The sequence below is a fragment of the Phacochoerus africanus genome, chromosome 3, assembly GCF_016906955.1.
Source record: "Phacochoerus africanus isolate WHEZ1 chromosome 3, ROS_Pafr_v1, whole genome shotgun sequence".
Taxonomy (NCBI): Eukaryota; Metazoa; Chordata; class Mammalia; order Artiodactyla; family Suidae; genus Phacochoerus; species Phacochoerus africanus.
This window is the reverse complement of record NC_062546.1, coordinates 8,394,675-8,404,387: the sequence shown is the minus strand read 5'-3', so window position 1 is coordinate 8,404,387 and position 9,713 is coordinate 8,394,675. Positions and strand designations below refer to the sequence as shown.

The following is a 9,713-nucleotide window of genomic DNA, read 5'->3' as shown; positions in this document are numbered from 1 at the left end:
CTCCCGTTTGTCTCTGGATGATCAACAAGCTCTCCAAGCCTCAGTTTTCTTATGTTTTTCAAATGGGAAGAATACAAGGATATACTATGTAAACCCCCTAGCATCTGTAAATGCCTGATACATTTCAGTTCCCCCTCCCTAGACTTTGACTGAGAGTCACTGCAAGAAATGGGCATAAAAAGCAATCCTGCACATGGAAAGACTGTTCTTCAGAATATTTTCTCAGCAGGACCCCAATTAAATAAATAAAAACTCCCAGGGACGCGTCTCTCAGAATTTAGCATCTGAACAATAAAGTCTTTCCCCAGCCCCCCCTAAGAATTTGTCCTGTTTCCTTCCAGAGTCTTCCTCTTTATGGCTTTTGCCTCATAGGAAGTTCACACACTGAAAATGTAATCATCTTAAAAGCGACCCAAGTAGGATGTTTGTCTAATCCTATTCTTAATGGGCCCAGTAACTGTTGAATTATTCTCATTGTGTACGTATTATTGGTTTTTTAAACCTTTTATTTATTTTTCCTCTTCTTTTTTTTTAGGGCTACACCTGCGGCATATGGAAGGTCGCAGGCTGGGGGTCGAATTGGAGCTGCACCTGTTGGCCTACACCACAGCCAGGGCAACGCTGGATCCTTAACCCACTGAGTGAGGCCAAGGATTGAACCTGCATCCTCATGGATACTAGTCAGGCTCCTAGTCCACTAAGCCATGACGGAAACTCCCTTAAACCTTTTATTTTTATTTTTTTTCCTCTTTTTCTGCCAAACCCATGACATATGGAAGTTTCCTGGGCCAGGGATTCAGTCTGAGCTGGAGCTTCGACCTATACCACAGCTGCAGCAACGCTGGATCCTTAACCCACTGCACAGGGCTGGGGATGGAACCAACGCCTCCACAGAGACAAGCTGGACCATTAACCCACTGTGCCGCAGAGGGAAGTCCTAAACCTTTTATTCTGAAGTGACTAGTTTCATAGGAAGTTGCAAGGACAGCAATGAGAGGTCCTATGTCTCCCTCCTCCAGCTGCCCCACTGGCTCCCATCCGTAACTAAAGGAGCCTACCAAAGCCAGGCAATTGACATTGGGATGACGTGCGCATGCAGAGGTCTAGGCCACTGTGTCACCAGCACCATTAAGATCCAGCGCCGCTCCAGCGCCCCAGACATCTCCCTTGTGCTACCCTTTCAGTCATACCCTCTCCCTTCCTCCTCCCTGTCCTAACCCCGGGCAACCATTACCCCACCCGCCATCCTTATAATTCTGTCATTCTAAGAATACTGTATAAATGAAAGCATACAGTGTGACCACTTTTTTTTTTTCTTAGGGCCGCATCCACGGCACATGGAGGTTCCCAGGCTAGGGGTCTAATTGGAGCTGTGGCTGCCGGCCTACACCACAGCCACAGCAATGCCAGATCTGAGCCGCGTCTGTAACCTACACCCAGCTCAAGGCAACGCTGGATCCTCAACCCACTGAGCGAGGCCAGAGATTGAACCTGCATCCTCATGGATGCTAGTCAGATTCGTTTCTGCTGCGCTGCGACGGGAACTCCCAGTGCCACCTTTTGAGACTGGCTTTTCTTCATTCAAGGTCATATAACTCAGGACATGGTTCTTAAGACCCTTCCAAGTTGTGAGTACCATCCCTGTCACTGCTGAGTAGTATTCCACATATTATTATTATGTATATAAGATTATACATATTATTCAAATCATTCTAAGACAAAGGTGAAGATATGAACAGGATGTGTTACCCCAAAAAAGCTACCTGTGACTGTATGCCAGGCAGTGTTCACATATTGACTCATATAATCCTCAAAACAGCTTTGTGAGGTGGTGGCTATTATTTATCCCCCACCCCCATCCCCTGCATTTTTTTTTTTTTTTGGCTGCTCCCATGGCATATGGAAGTTCCCAGGCCAGGAACTGAATCTATGCCTCAGCAGTGACCTGAGCCATGGCAGAGACAACACTGGATCCTTAGCCCACTGCAACCACAGCGGGAACCCCTTATCTCCTTTGTATAGATAAGGAAAGTGAGGTCCAGAGAGGTTAAGACACTTGTCTAAGGTCACAAAGCCAGGCAGTCTGGTCCAGAGCCCTCTTAACCATGATCCTTACTTGCCTACACTGCTGAGCACCTGCAAACTCATCCTCAGGTCTCCTGGCCATACCCAGTGGGACTGGCTTTGGGTTCGTCAGTGCCACAACTTTCCAAGCAAATGGGATTCAACACATTCAGACCAAGTAGTAGGAGTCAAATTCTTCAAGCTTAGTTTCTTAACTAAAGACTCTGTTAATAGGCAGAATTCCCGACACTAAATAATAAAACTTTAGCTACCTTTTGAGATTCACAGCACCAAAGATGAGTGGAAGCAAGATGAAATATATCCATCTTGTGGGTACCACCTGCATTTTTACATAGAATTATGCAAGCTTCAATTTTTACAGTGTCCTTCTAAAAGGCACTGTAAATTACGGTAAAATATACATAACATAAAGTTAGCTATTCTAACCATTTTTTGGGAGGGGGGCAAGTTGAGCCACTTTTAATATGGAGTCAGAAGAAAAACCCACTCCCCCCAATTATTTCAGAATTTTAAGTAAACAGTTGCCGCAGCTGGGCAAAGCTAGCCCGGGTCCATCCACCAGGAAGCACTGTCATTATCTGCAGAGCCATCCAGCTCTCAAGGGGGCTATCCGCTTGGGTCTGCTCTGCTGTAATTATTTCGGAGCTCCAACTTGCTCCAGGCGAGTCAAGAGCTCCCCTCTCTCGTGCATGCTCACTAGATCAGTGCATCCACCTATACACTCTCCACCGGTAAAGACCCGAGGTACCGTTCTGGCTCCCGCGAGCTGTTGCAGATAATCTTGAATCTCAGTGGTGTCACTGGTGGCTGTGATGCTGACAGATTCCAGGGGCCCTTCCTTGAAGGGCAAATGGCTGAGGAGCTTCTGGGTCCTTCCGCAGTGGGGCAGGTGGGCTTGGTGAAAACAATCACCTTCTCAGGCTGGATTCTGCTGTTCCAAATGCTTGAGCCATGCTGACAGGCGGCTGCCTCCCGGGAGGAAACCTCAGTTGCAGGTATTGCGCGGGTGTACAACCTATTTTAACCACTTCTAAGTGAGCGATTCAGCTATATTAATTACATTGACCATGCTGTGCAACCATCACCACTATCTATTTCCAAAATTTGTCATCACTCCAAACAGAAGCTCTGTACCCATTCAGCAACGTCCCAATTCCTGTAGCCTCTGGTAAACTCTATTCTGCTTTCTGTTCCTCCGAATTCGTCTCTTCTAGATATTTCCTGTAAGCAGACTCACACCATATTTATCCTTCTCTTCTTTCTATGTCTGACCTCTTTCATGTACCATGTTGTAGCCTGTAATCAGAACTTCGCTGTTTTTTTTTTTTTTTTTTTTGGTTTTTAGGGTTGCATGTGTGGCATATGAAAGAAACCAGACTAGGGGTCCTACCGGAGCTGCAGCTGCCAGCCTGTGCCACAGCCGTGGCAATGCAGGATCAGAGTCGAGTCTGCGACCTACACCACAGCTCATGGCAACACCAGATCCTTCACCCACTGGGCGAGACCAGGCAGGGATCGAACCTACATCCTCATGGATACTCGGCAGGTTTGTTACCGCTGAGCCACAATGGGAACTCCAGAACTTTGTTCTTTTTTAAGGCTGAATAATATTTTATTGTAGGTTGATTCCACATTTTTGTTTATTTATTCATCTGCTGATGGACTGTTAGGTTGTTTCCACTTTCTGGCTCTTGCGAGTAGTACTGCAATGAACACTGGCACACAAGTTTCTGTCTGAGTTCCTGTTTTCAATTCTTTTGGGTTCCATCTAGGAGTAGAATTGCTAGGTCATACAGTAATTCTATGGTTCGCTTTTTGAGGAACTGCCTGATTCAGGTTTTGAACAGCATGTTTCCAAAAGGGAGGAGAAGTAGACAAAGAGAAAGAAACTACACCCAAACCTTACAGCCCAGCTCCGAAGAGGTGTTTTGCAATGATTACGTTTTTCCCCCCCTCCTATCAAGCATTCCATCTATAATTCTGCTACTTAACATTCAGAAAAAAAGACTTAGAAGAACAGAGACTGGGGTTTTCTTTTTTAAGGCGAGTCTTTTTCTTCAGAAGTCCCGATAAAGTAAAACTTCTCCAGAACTTGAAACTGTATTTTAAACAATGCTTGATCCTCAAGCCAAAATAAGTCTCTCTTTCCGAGTATATATTTTTTTTAAATGTATCTTTTTCAGTATGTATTTTTTTCTTTGTTTGAGGATACATATGAATAATCGCACACGACTGCATGCTACACCAATCTTGGGCAAACGGCTTCAACACATCTCTTTCCTCCAAGATAGGTTTCCTGGAATTTTCAAACTTCCTGGCCAGAGCACAATTAGCGGGTTAGCTTTCCACACGAGACCTCACTGTATAAAGTAGTCAAGGTACTATTTATCTTAAACGTTCAGCATTTGATTTTGCCACATATGCGACTTTTCTAAGATTGAAACTCAGCCCCCGAGGCACAGTCAATTGAGGATAAAATTCTGTAGGAAACTCAAAAATATTTCAGGAATCTTAAATATTCTATTTACAGATAGGGTAAAATACGCTCCTCTCAAGCCGTGGAACCAGAGCATGTGATAAACACAATTCCCTGAAGAGGCAAAAAAAAAAGAAAAAAAAAATCCCCCTGCCTCTCCCGCCTGTGCACTTTGCACCATGTATATTTTTGACTTGAAAGCTTCTCCAGACCAGTTCTGAGGAGCAATTGGTTATTTTCTTCTTAACCCCTCAGTTATGGCAAGACGTTCTTCCCAGTTAACTCAGTCTGCTTCAAGAATGTGCTTGCCTGATATTTAATCCCTTAACTGGGAGCCCAGATCAGGTTTCTTGCCAGAACTAGAAATGGCCTCTTTTACAAATTCCCCTTCCTAAGCGGCAAGCTATGATACACCCACATTCGGGGCCAGGAACACCCTATCAGTGTATCTTTAAACAAGAGGAAAGGGCTCCACCTTGTATCATAAATTACAGTAACATCGTTTCTAACCACACAGGAGCAGAAGCAATCTATTTCAGATCTCAGGAATAAAGCAGCAACTTTTGAATAGAACACTGGATGGCCGGCAGTGGCATGTGGATAGACCCGCTCTGGGGAACCTTGATTGTATTTGCCCAGTTTCCGTGGTGTAAATACTCCCACTATGGTGATATCACGGAAGGCAGAGTTGGGAATATATGTACAGATCAGCTCTCTAGAGCCTGCCCCAGGGGCTCCAGGATACCACACTCTCAAACTCTCCTTTGACTCAAGACAGAAGAACCTAAATCTCTTGAAACAGCAACATCTGACCCTTTCTTAGAGAAAGTTAAAAAATGAGTTTTTGGAGTTCCCATTGTGGCGCAGTGGTTAACGAATCCGACTAGGAACCATGAGGTTGCGGGTTCGGTCCCTGCCCTTGCTCAGTGGGTTAAGGATCCGGCGTTGCTGTGAGCTGTGGTGTAGGTTGCAGATGTGGCTCGGATCCCGCGTTGCTGTGGCTCTGGAGTAGGCCGGTGGCTACAGCTCCGATTAGACCCCTAGCCTGGGAACCTCCATATGCCGTGGGTGCGGCCCAAGAAATAGCAACAACAACAACAACAACAACAACAACAAAAAGACAAAAAAAAATGAGTTTTTGCTACACCCATTATCTCTGTCTCCATCACAAAATCCCAGGGGCTCTGCTAATTCTTTCCGAGGAACAGAATTTACTGAAATTATTCCGAAGTTAATATTAAACCTCAACCACTATTCTGATCCAGAGGATAAGCATCCTGAGAAATCAAATATCTTTTGTATTTAAAAAAAAAAAAAAAAGACATCTCATTAGTGTCTCCCTGCTGTGGAATTAATCCGATTTAAAAATAATTGTCACATGTACTTTAGGACTTGGAGGCATTTTAACAAAATGTTCTTGTCATGTTGATGTCATTCTAATGACATGTTATTGATATTTTTGTTCTTAAAATGTGGATGTTTCCCAGGAAACTGACCAGTGGGAAGGAAGGTGGGTGGGGAAGTGAAAGTGTGTCAGAAATTGCAAGTTAAGAGTTCTGGTTAACTCTTATGGTTGGCGTTCTAGAGTAACTCAAATTTTCTATGGAAAAAGGGCTTTCTGATTTCCTAGGACAAAAAAAAATTTTTTTCTTTGGGATCCTTTACCCTTCCTGAGCAGGGCTCGGGCAAATCTCTGTGTAATATTTATGCAGCCTTTTCCACCAAGAATTGGTGCTACTGATTTGCTCTCCTTACTCCATCAGGCTGGGCTCTTCCTCAAGTAGTCAGTTTCTTTATCTCTTTCACATGCTCCCCGGCTCAGAAAAGGACTTGGATTTGTTTATGGAATGAGTGACATGAACTTTTTTTTTTAGGGCTGTACCCGCAGCATATGGAGGTTCCCAGGTTAGCCTACACCACAGCCACAGCAACTCGGGATCTGAGCCACATCTGCAACCTACAGCACAGCTCACAGCAACGCCGGATCCTTAACCCACTGAGCAAGGCCAGGGATCGAACCCGCATCCTCATGGATCCTAGTCGGGTTTGTTAGCCGCTGAGCCGTGACGGGAACTCTGACATGAACTATTTTTAAACTCCAAAGCAACCATCAAGATGCAAATGGAATCATCTTTTTCATGAATTCATCCTAGGCAACTGAGCCCCCTTGAAGTCCACTGCCACTATGGGTTTATGCAGAAGCCAACTCTATCAAAAGTTGCATAAGAGGCGGTGGTTTTTGTAAATGTCTTAAGCAAACAACAAGGTGTCATCGTCATGCAGGTTAGTTAAGGTGGTAGGTTAGTAGTGTGGGCAAAGAGCCAGGAACCTGGGGTTGCATCATAGCTTTGTCACTCACCCCTGAGAAAGGTGTTTAATGGGTTTGAGTGTTGGCTGTTCATCTATAAGCTGGGATCGTATCTAATGTTTAAGGATATCGTAAAGATGAAATGAGATAATGTAGAAAATCTAATGGGCGGCCTGGTCCAGAGGAAGCTTCGTTCAAGAAACGTTTCTGTCCCTGCCCTTTTTCCTCCTCCTGACACCTACCCTTTTTTCTCCAGCTGTTTAAAAAAAATTGTGGTTAGGAGTTCCCGTCGTGGCGCAGTGGTTAACGAATCCGATTAGGAACCATGAGGTTTCGGGTTCGGTCCCTGCCCTTGCTCAGTGGGTTAACGAGCCCGCATTGCCGTGAGCTGTGGTGTAGGTTGCAGATGTGGCTCGGATCCCGCGTTGCTGTGGCTCTGGCGTAGGCCGGTGGCTACAGCTCCGATTCAACCCCTAGCCTGGGAACCTCCATGTGCCGAGGGAGCGGCCCAAGAAATAGCAACAACAACAACAACAACAAAAAGACAAAAAGACAAAAAAAAATTGTGGTTAAACATCCATAAATAAAGCTTACGTGTGAGCCACTGCAAGTGTACAGTTCGGTGACAGTAAGGGCATTCATGCTGACGTACAGCCACAATCATCAGCCATCTCCAAAGCTTTTCAGCACCCCAACCGGAAACGCTGTACCCATTAACCGGCACCTTCTCGTTCTCCACCCCCCCACCCCCGCCATCCTCAGCTCCTGCAACTGCCATTCTACTTTCTGTCTCTGTGAATGTGACTGCTTTTGGTCTCTCCTGTAAGTGGCATCACACATTATTTGTCCTTTTGTATCTGGCTTATTTCTCACAATGTCTTCGAAGTTCATCCATGTTGTTGCATGTGTCTGAATTTCAGTCATTAACAATGTGAGCATTTATTATTTATTTATTTATGGCCATGCCCAGAGCATGTGAAAGCTTCCGGGGCCAGAGATGGAACCCAAGCCACAGCCGTGACAGCACCAGAGCCTTAACCCCCGGTGTCGCCAGGGGCACTCCCGAATGTCATTCCTCTTTAAGGCTAGTAGCCCACCTTTTATTCATCCGTCCATCCGTGGCTGGGCATTTGGGTTGCTTCTACCTTTCGGCTCTTACGAAGAGCACTGCCCTAAGCACTGGTGTAGAAGCATCCACCGCCCCTTTCAAGTGTGTCTCCCAGTCCTGGGCCCCATTTTCACCCTGAACACTGATGGCACATGTTCTAGAACAGCTCCAAACCTCCTTGCTCCAACAGTCCTTCCCCATACCCTCCATCTAAGAGAGGCCCCAGGTCTTTCTCTCTAGCCATCCACTCAGCTGTATTTTTCTCATGAATTATCATCACCTTATACCTTAGATGGAGATCTGTTTATTATCTGCCTCCAGGCAGTACATACGAATTCCAGGACTGTAGGGATTGGCCTTGGCTCTATGCCAGCTCTTAAGAGCATGCCCGGCATATAGTCGGTGCTCAATAAAAATGTGCTGAGTGTTCAAATGACCCCTGGCAGCCTTCCCTCTGCCTGTCTACCACCTACTCCACTTGGACCACCGCTAGGGGCACAACCTAGTTTAAGCAGCATGTCTATAGGGTAGGTAGGAAAAGCCGCTAACTTTGCCCCAGATCGACTGGATAAAAACCCCTGTGCCATCACATCTGCAGCCAGAAGTGTGAGCCAAGCTCTTGAGTCCTTGGGCATCTCAAATGTCCAGGTGGAGAATCACTGACTCTCTACCTGGCCCCTCCCAGGATTTGGTCTGACACATGACCTTGATCCCCAAGGTCCAGAGCCAGCTCTGACTCACCTTTAAGGCGAGTAAGGCTTCGGCCAGGATAGCACAGGACACGCCTCAGTCTTATTTCAAAACAAAGTGACCTCATCTCTTGCTCTAGATCATGGAGTCTGGAGGCTCAGCTGCTGCCTGCTTCATGCCCCACGTGCTCATCTGGAGAACTTTTTCTTCCTCTTTCTCTCTTTCTTTCCTTTTCCTGAGGTTTCACAAAGAACTTCCGGTTCCTTATGTCCAGATGGGCAGCAGCCAACCGAGGGACAACCCTGCTGGCACTGAGCTAAGCAGAGAGCCCCAGGGAGCAGGGGAACGGAGAACTGACCCCAGGGCACATCACTCAGCCACTCATTCTGACTGAGGTCAAAGGGGACAAAACGAACGCCCAGCGCCAACTCCAAGTGTATTATTTGTCAGCATTCCTACTAGTTTATGCAGATTAGAAACAAACCATCTACCCACTCCCCAACTTGCTATCGTATCTTGGACTAGTCCCTGAACGCTTCTGGGCCTTGGGGTCCTCATTTCTAGAATAAAGCAGCTGGATTAACAACCACCTCTCCCCCAGAAGGCGTGGGTCTCCAGGTCAAGCCAGGTGGCTGGGTTCCCACCTTTGCTCTGACAGTCTCAGCATGGAGGCTGCAAGAAGTCCCAGGTCCTCTCAGAAACACTGGAAGCCAAGACCTCCAGCATCTCAGAGATGGGAGAATGAGAGGGGCAGCTTACCTGGTTCTCAGCAGGGGATTTTGTCCCCAGGGACCCTTGGTGACATCTGGAGACATTTTGGTTGTTCCAACACTTCTGGCATCCAGTGGGTAGAGGCCAGGGATGCTGCTGAGCATCCTCCAGTGCACAAGATGGTCCCCCTCCACAGAGAATGGCCCAGCCCCCAGTGCCAACAGTGCTGAGGATGAGAAACTGCCTGGCCATGGGCCTGGATGGCCGCAAACGTTCCTTAGAGGAACTAAAGCCCAGGCCAGGACTCCTGCACTGTCTCTCCCCTAAACCAAGAT

The 9,713-nt window shown here is 46.5% G+C and overlaps 1 pseudogene; it reads right to left on the bottom strand.

Annotated features, from left to right (window-relative positions):
* Window positions 1–2,719: 2,719 nt before the first annotated feature.
* LOC125122902 (glutaredoxin-1-like) lies at window positions 2,720–9,482 on the bottom strand (annotated as a pseudogene).
* Window positions 9,483–9,713: the final 231 nt, after the last annotated feature.